The sequence below is a fragment of the Engraulis encrasicolus genome, chromosome 13 (genome assembly GCF_034702125.1).
Source record: "Engraulis encrasicolus isolate BLACKSEA-1 chromosome 13, IST_EnEncr_1.0, whole genome shotgun sequence".
Classification (NCBI taxonomy): Eukaryota; Metazoa; Chordata; class Actinopteri; order Clupeiformes; family Engraulidae; genus Engraulis; species Engraulis encrasicolus.
Window position 1 is genome coordinate 34,824,090 of NC_085869.1, and position 7,217 is coordinate 34,831,306.

A 7,217-nucleotide genomic window follows, 5' to 3' on the forward strand; every position below is an offset into this window, starting at 1 on the left:
GCCTATGCACATTAACACCGCCAATGAGCCTAGAAAACTAGGACAACAGTGAGGATGAATTTAGAAGCCGCTTCCACGTAGTGTACTATTTCTGAAAAAGCATTGGTATTGGCCTTCTATCTCCACGTAGCCACATCAAAAAACCTGCCTAAAAAAAAATCAATTTTGTCGTGTTTCCGCTTAAAAAGGAATTTAGAAACCGCTTCCACGTATTGTACTATTTCTGAAAAAGCATTGGTATTGGCCTTCTATCTCCATGTAGCCATATCAAAAAACCTGCCTCAAAAAAAAAAAAACAATTTTGTCGTGTTTCCGCTTAAAAAGGAGAACAAAATATCCACATGTAAAATTATCCTGCTACGTGGAAATGGCACCTTACTAAATAAATAACAACTGCATAGTTATTCTGTTCAATTTATGAGTAACTATGTAAATTATGATTAACTTTTTGGCTGATATGGGACACTGCATGAAAAGAGGAATTTGTGGATGAGTTTTGCACCTTAAATTGCCTCATACCTCAAGCCACAGCATTTGCGGCTCCCCCATGCCCCCCTCCAGAGCCTTTAATATGTAAATGCCAGTGATCAGGTCGGGAGCTGCCCCAGTCAATTTCAAGTGGGGTGGGGTGGGGTGAGGTCAGGTGGGTGGGAGGGAGTGGGGGATCGGCAGGCCTGTTTCTAGGATTTTGGGGTCCCTAGGCAACGGGATTGTTGGGGGCCCAAGGGCATTTTTTGGCCTTTTACTAAAATGTGTGTGTGTGTGTCTGTGTGTGTGTATGTTTTTTCACGCTGCCCAGTGGTGTTTTTCAGAATCACTAACCATTAAACCAGGGGTAGGGAACCTGTCTCGAGGGCCCTTGAGGCGGTTTTATCCGGCCCCTGATATCATTATAATGTTTTGCAACTTCACATGAAATAGGCCTATGACATATTTTGCAGGCCTAAAGGAATCTTAGAAATTACATTTCCAATGCAATTAAGTTATATTCAGGGGACCTAGAAAAGGTGGGGACTGTTTTAAAGGTGTCTACCTTTAAAGATGTCTATATGTCTATATAGGCCTAAAGGTGTCTATATAGGCCTAAATTTTATGGGGAAATCCTGATTTGTGTTCATAGTACGGCCCCCGGAGGATTTTATGACCATGGTAGGAATTTGAAGTGGCCCCTCGAATGAAAAAGGTTCCCCACCCCTGCATAAACCTTTCTACTAGCCACAGCTTTGCTGTCAGTACATTTTATTATGATACTATAAGCTCAGAAATTAAGTTGATCAAACAATTCGATCTGTGCTATAAACATTTAAATGAACCTACAGAATAGGCTATCAAAATAGAATCATCTGAATGATCTTTCTTGGACATAGGCCTACATTTTGAAGTGACCCTTCGAATTAAAAAGGTTCCTCTGCTGCTTTTGAGGAAAAACATCAATGTGCTTGGCCACTCTGGTTTTTTAAAAATGGTATTCTGAACTAAAGCAAGGATTGTTCAAGTTAGTTGAAAATAGACCGTCTCTGGTTAAATTAGTTCTACACCAAGCCTTTAGGTGGCAGTAAAACTAATTGGCACAATGCGAATTCCACACACAAGCCACAAAGAAGCCATCAGCCGCGGTCAACATCACCTTCCTGATTGAACAGAACCACGCGTTGTCTGTGTGGTTTACAAGTTTCTTGGCGATATGGGGGGAAAGTTCCTCACATACCAACGGAAAATGGGCGTCATATACATGTAAGTACATTTTACTCAACTGTGGTTTAAAGTTTCAGTACTCAAGAGCGATTGAATAGCTCCTCTGAACACAGATCCGCCATTGCTAAGTTATGGCACAGCCGTTTTACATAGCTGGTAGCTCAAGTCCCCTCAATGTGACTACACTAGTTGCTGCTGTACGCTAGTAAATTCTGATGACTTGCGAGCATCGTAATGACAAAATGCTGTGGTGAAACGGTGAATATGTTAAGTATACTTGTTGATGGTAAATTGTTTGACATTGCTCGTTCTCAGTTGCCTTTCCCCTGCCTAAAGATAGACAAAGGCTACCGTTAGCATGCTATTGCGTTAGCTCATCAACTAGATTCTGGGCACTGCTCATTTTTCACGTCTGCCCGGTATTTCGCTGATGAACTAACGCTCAGACGCCTTGCCAATGTATTTTACAGCGGCAAAAATGCATAGGCGACGTTGGAAAGACTGGTGTGCCGTCTGGGTATGTTGGTTTTCAGTGCTGGGCAGTAGCGAAGCGAAGCGTTTAATTACATTCTCTAGTAGCTTGGTCGTAGCGTCACTACTATGTATCGAGTAGCTAACATCCCTGTAGTAATGCTATTTTTCCTCAAGTAGCGACGTTTTTGTCCCCCATCGATTTTACTCAATGATTTTTGTTTTACTTTCTCTATCCTGAAACCTAGGCAGTCACACAGGGGTTCCAATATAGCCTGGGAACTCCCATACTGCCTTTAGTTCTACACAATCGTTTCGATCTCACTTGTGATTAGGTCAGGTGTTAACCAGGCAAGTTTTTTTTTTTTTTTTTTTTTTTTTTTTATGTTAACCAGGCAAGTTCCAAGACCCACCGGCGTAAAATCAAGTCAAAGGTGGGATATAATTTAGTTCCATGCTACTTTGAAACGGTGGTAGATGGACACTCCCAACTGAGATCGCTCCCGGACGTGCAGTCCCAGGTGTTTCTATCACTCCCGGACGTGTAGTCCCACCCGATTATATTTCACGTATTATCATACACTGCCACATACAAGCAATTTAGGGTTAGGTTTAGGGTCAAGGTTAGGGTTAGGGTTAGAAACAAAAAAAACTAACATCAAAAAGATAACTAGCTCCGTTATATGGCGGTGGGACCGATAGTCTGGCTAGTGGGAGCGAGCCGACAGGGGAGCGTCCTGCGTTGGGAGCGTCAATCAGGGAATCGTTCTCAGTAACGCGAGCCCAATGTATCAGCGCGAGCTCAATGTCGACCAGAGTGGTCAAGTTGAGCACGCCACCCCGAAATCAATGTGAAATACCCTGCCATTTGCAAACAGTAGGCAACCTGTCCTTAAAAAGTATGGGTCCTCAAAACAGCACTTGTTGCACAAATATGTGTAGATGGCCTCTTCAAGAAATTGAAATTATGTATGGTCACTTTTTCTTATTGTTTCACGTGGAGGTCTACTGACCTTGTCTAAATAATGTAGGCTAGTTTATGTCCATGTATTATATTAGGACCCAAGGTTAATGGGTTATTCTATTTACCATGTTTTCACAGGCTGCTGTCTCATAATATGGCGAAGACGAGTCACCTGAAGGCCTAACTCGCCATAGAAGACTGAAAGAATGTAAGATTAACTTCTTTGTGACCAATATGACTTGCTCATTGATACATTTGCTATGTCAATATGAGGTGCATGGCAAAGTATTTAATTTATTTGTCTCGCTTCTAGGAGCTGTAGAAACAACAGGGTGTTCTTTTTCAGGGTATTCTTTTTTATAGAACTGGACAGGTCATTTATTCGTTACCCTTGTTTTTGAAGTGTCCTGCAGGATGCTGTGTCCTGCAATCCTGTGTACTGTGCTACAGACGCATGTGGAGGTCAACCCAAAATGGGCACAGTCTCACCGCAGAAGAGTGAAAGAGGGTAAGCTTAACCTATAGCCTACGTCAGGGTCGGGGAACGTTTCTCATTCGAAGGGCCGCTTCAAATTCATCCGAGGGGCCGTAAAAGTCCTCCAAGGGCCGTACTATGAACACAAACCAGGATTTTCCCTTTCACTTTAGGCCTATATTGAAGGCAGCCACATTTAAAAAAAAAACACCACCTTCTTCAGGTTCCCTGAATATAACTTAATTGTATTGCAAATGTATTTTCTAAGATTCCATTACAAAATATGTCATATTTCATGTGAAGCTGAATAGCATTAAAATTATATCGGGGGGCCAGATAAAACTGCCTCAAGGGTCGCAAACGGCCCTAGAGACATAGGTTCCCCACCCCTGGCCTACATTGTCAATATGACTTGTGCTACTTTATAGATAAGTAATCAATGCTGTGCATTGCTATGTTTTGATTTATTTTCTTACATCCTACAGATCCTGGCAGGGAGACGGTAGTGTCCTGCAGAATGGTGATGGGCCAATCTTACAAGAGACCACAGAAAACTGATATAGTGTAAGATTATCCCTGTTGGGCTCAATAGGTCTTGCTTATTGACATTTGCTATGTCAATATGAGGTGCATGGTTAAGTATTTATTTATTTGTCTCGCTTCTAGGAACTATAGAAACAACAGTGCCTGCTGCAGTATAATGAGGACACCCTGAGCAGAGAGCTCCAATAGACCCAGGTCCAGTGTCTTGGCAGGGTGAAATGGCACTGATATGGGTATGTACTAATGTCAGTTAAAATGAATGAATGAATTAATTCTCATATCTGAATAATGTGAACACTGGATTTACCACACACACACACACACACACACACACACACACACACACACACACACACACACACCCTAGGCCTAGATGATTTGGACCCAAGGTTACTTTTACCACAGCTCTGGCACATCAATTTTCATTTGTTTAATAACTGGTCAGGTAATTTATTCATTCCCCTTGTTTGTTTTTTTGTTTTTTTTGTAGTGTCCTGCAGGATGCTGTGTCCTGCAATCCTGTGTGCTGTGCTACAGACGCGTGTGGAGGTCAACCCAAAATGGGCAGTCTCACCACAGAAGAGTGAAAGAGGGTAAGCTTAACCTATAGCCTACGTCAGTGGTGGGGAACCTTTCTCATTCGAAGGGCCAATTCAAATTAATCCGAGGGGCCGTAAAAGTTCTCCAAGGGCCGTACTATGAACACAAACCAGGATTTTCAGGAAAGGGATTTTTTTGTGTGTAGGCTGTTCTTGTAAAAATAGTGGTGCATTAAGTCTTAATAGTGGCACATACTTTTTAAATATCCCAATTTCAAAAAATTGCGGTAGCCTAACCTACTTTTGAGGGGGCTAGCTTGCAAGAAAGATTTATGCAGAGTGCCAGGCCTTGTGGATTAAATTCTGGCTAATTCCAGTCGTCCTTATATGAGGGGGAAATTAATTGTAAGGAGTAGAGCATATCAATGCCTAATATTGACTTGGTGGAAAAAGGTAGAGAAGAACAACGTTCATTTCAGCTCTTGTGGTATTTAAAGTGTCTCTTATCAACTGGCTAGCTGCAAGTCCCGTGACAAGGAAGTTGTTGCTAACTGTGCCTACTAGTAAATAAGGATTTGGTGCCACCTAGTGGCAAGCCGTGCACTTAGCAATGAACAAACAATCAAACAGACCACAAACTCAGGATGACATGCCTATATGTGGCGGAGATGATGATGAAAAAAATGATTTAAAAAATCCCTGGTATACAGTCAGGAGCTAATGATGAAAAAAAGATCAGTATAACATTTCCCAATCAATACAAGGGGATAATTGTTAATAAAATTTAATGTGTGACAGTGGCACCAGCTCACTGATGGACTCCCCACCACAGGTCCGTTCCTTATACCAGAACACACTGCAGCAATATTTCTCACAAAGAGCTACATTCAAAAGATTAAGAACACTATGCATAGTATAAATAATACCGGTAATAATAATATCAGCTTTCCAACAAATGAGTTTCAACAAGAATTGTTTGCCAGTAGTGGTAGTTTGCTGTGCGACTACCACTTAGTACATGGTAGGTAGCAGGAGTTGGTTGGGCTTGACGTGCCGGGGCATCTTGTACACAACCCCAAACCTGCCTGGAGGGCAATAGGATTGGGGAAGAGGACTAATAAACCAACTCCACCCCTCCCACATCCGGCCAATTATGGGCAGTGGTTGGGCAACCTTATTCCGAAAAAAAAAAGTTTGAAAACCTCAGTAAGAAAGTCTCAACCTGCTAGAGGACAAACTCAGGGCGGGAAGAGGCGTATTGACAGGTACTTTGTAGTGCTGACCTGATGGAGGGGGTGAGAGGGGACCTTTGTGATCAGGCTGGCTCTCCTGATCACTGCACTCATGCACATCTCAGATAGGGAGGGTTTGACATTCTGATTTACTATGCATATTGTTTTTGGTGGGCACTTCTTTGAGCAGGTTGTTTAGTTGACATTTGTTACCTTCTCCTTTATTTGGAGTTGTTCGTTTTTACTGTCTGTAAAATATCTGTGTTTTGTTTGCACATTTTACAGTATCACCGCGGAAGGGCCTCTGCTACATGGCGAAGAAAAAAATAGGTATTTGGCATTTTAGGGATAAGAAACGAGCGGAGGTGTCCCATCCTGTGGCTGGTGAGGAGAAGAGGACGGGAGAATCTTATCCCAATTGTGGTCAAGAATGTGCGTCCAGGAGCCACCCTGATCAGTGATGAGTGGCGAGCATACAGAGGCGCATTAGCTGCCATTGGCTACACTCACTTCACTGTTAACCATTCAAGATGGTTTGTTGATCCAAACAGTGGGGCCCATACACAGCACCTTGAGAGGGGTTACTGCCACACTTATTGAATGTGTGTGTGTGTGTGTGTGTGTGTGTGTGTGTGTGTGTGTGTGTGTGTGTGTGTGTGTGTGTGTGTGTGTGTGTGTGTGTGTGTGTGTGTGTGTGTGTGTGTGTGTGTGTGTGTTACAATATGTGAAGGCCTATGACTTGCTTTCATAATAATAAAAAGTTATTGTTCTCTGTCTGGTGCTTTGATTGTATTTAAAAGTTCAGAAAATACACTACATCAAAATAGGCCTATGTAATGAGTTATGTGTTATAATGCTGTGACTTCACTTGGCGGGGGAGTTAATGATTGGGAAGGTTGTTAATGATTGATTAGTTGACTGTATAGAAATGGTTGATTACACACTTGTTTTCAGTATAGTAATCATGTGTTAAGTTAACACATGATTACTATACTGAAAACAAGTGTGTTAACCTATCATAATGTCATGGCTTTACTTAAGGTGGCCAAGAAAACGTGAATGAATATTGTAGTAATCATGAGCACACATGATCATGTAATGACTTTACTTGGGGTGGCAAAGACAACATGAATTCATAGTATACTACGATGTCAATGATATGTAATATATTAGGCTAAACATTAGGCTGGTCATTGGCTGATATAACCTAGGTCCTAGAAGGTATCAGATGCATGTGTGGGCACAATCACGTCACTGGGTAGTCTAAGTATGATTATCAATTTTGAGAAGTGGTGACT

The 7,217-nt window shown here is 42.0% G+C and overlaps 1 long non-coding RNA gene across 3 annotated transcripts; it reads left to right on the forward strand.

The window, feature by feature from the left end:
- The first annotated feature begins 869 nt into the window (after positions 1 to 869).
- Positions 870 to 4,714, forward strand: LOC134461719 (uncharacterized). 3 transcript variants are annotated; one of them, XR_010037377.1, is made up of 5 exons: positions 870 to 1,734; positions 3,269 to 3,338; positions 3,534 to 3,638; positions 4,091 to 4,169; positions 4,272 to 4,627. It is a non-coding gene; the product is annotated as an uncharacterized LOC134461719 (long non-coding RNA). The 3 variants fall into 3 exon arrangements; XR_010037378.1 differs by lacking the exon at positions 870 to 1,734 and adding an exon at positions 2,568 to 2,600; XR_010037376.1 differs by lacking the exon at positions 870 to 1,734 and adding an exon at positions 4,639 to 4,714 and having other exon boundaries at positions 2,614 to 3,338; positions 4,272 to 4,381.
- Positions 4,715 to 7,217: the final 2,503 nt, after the last annotated feature.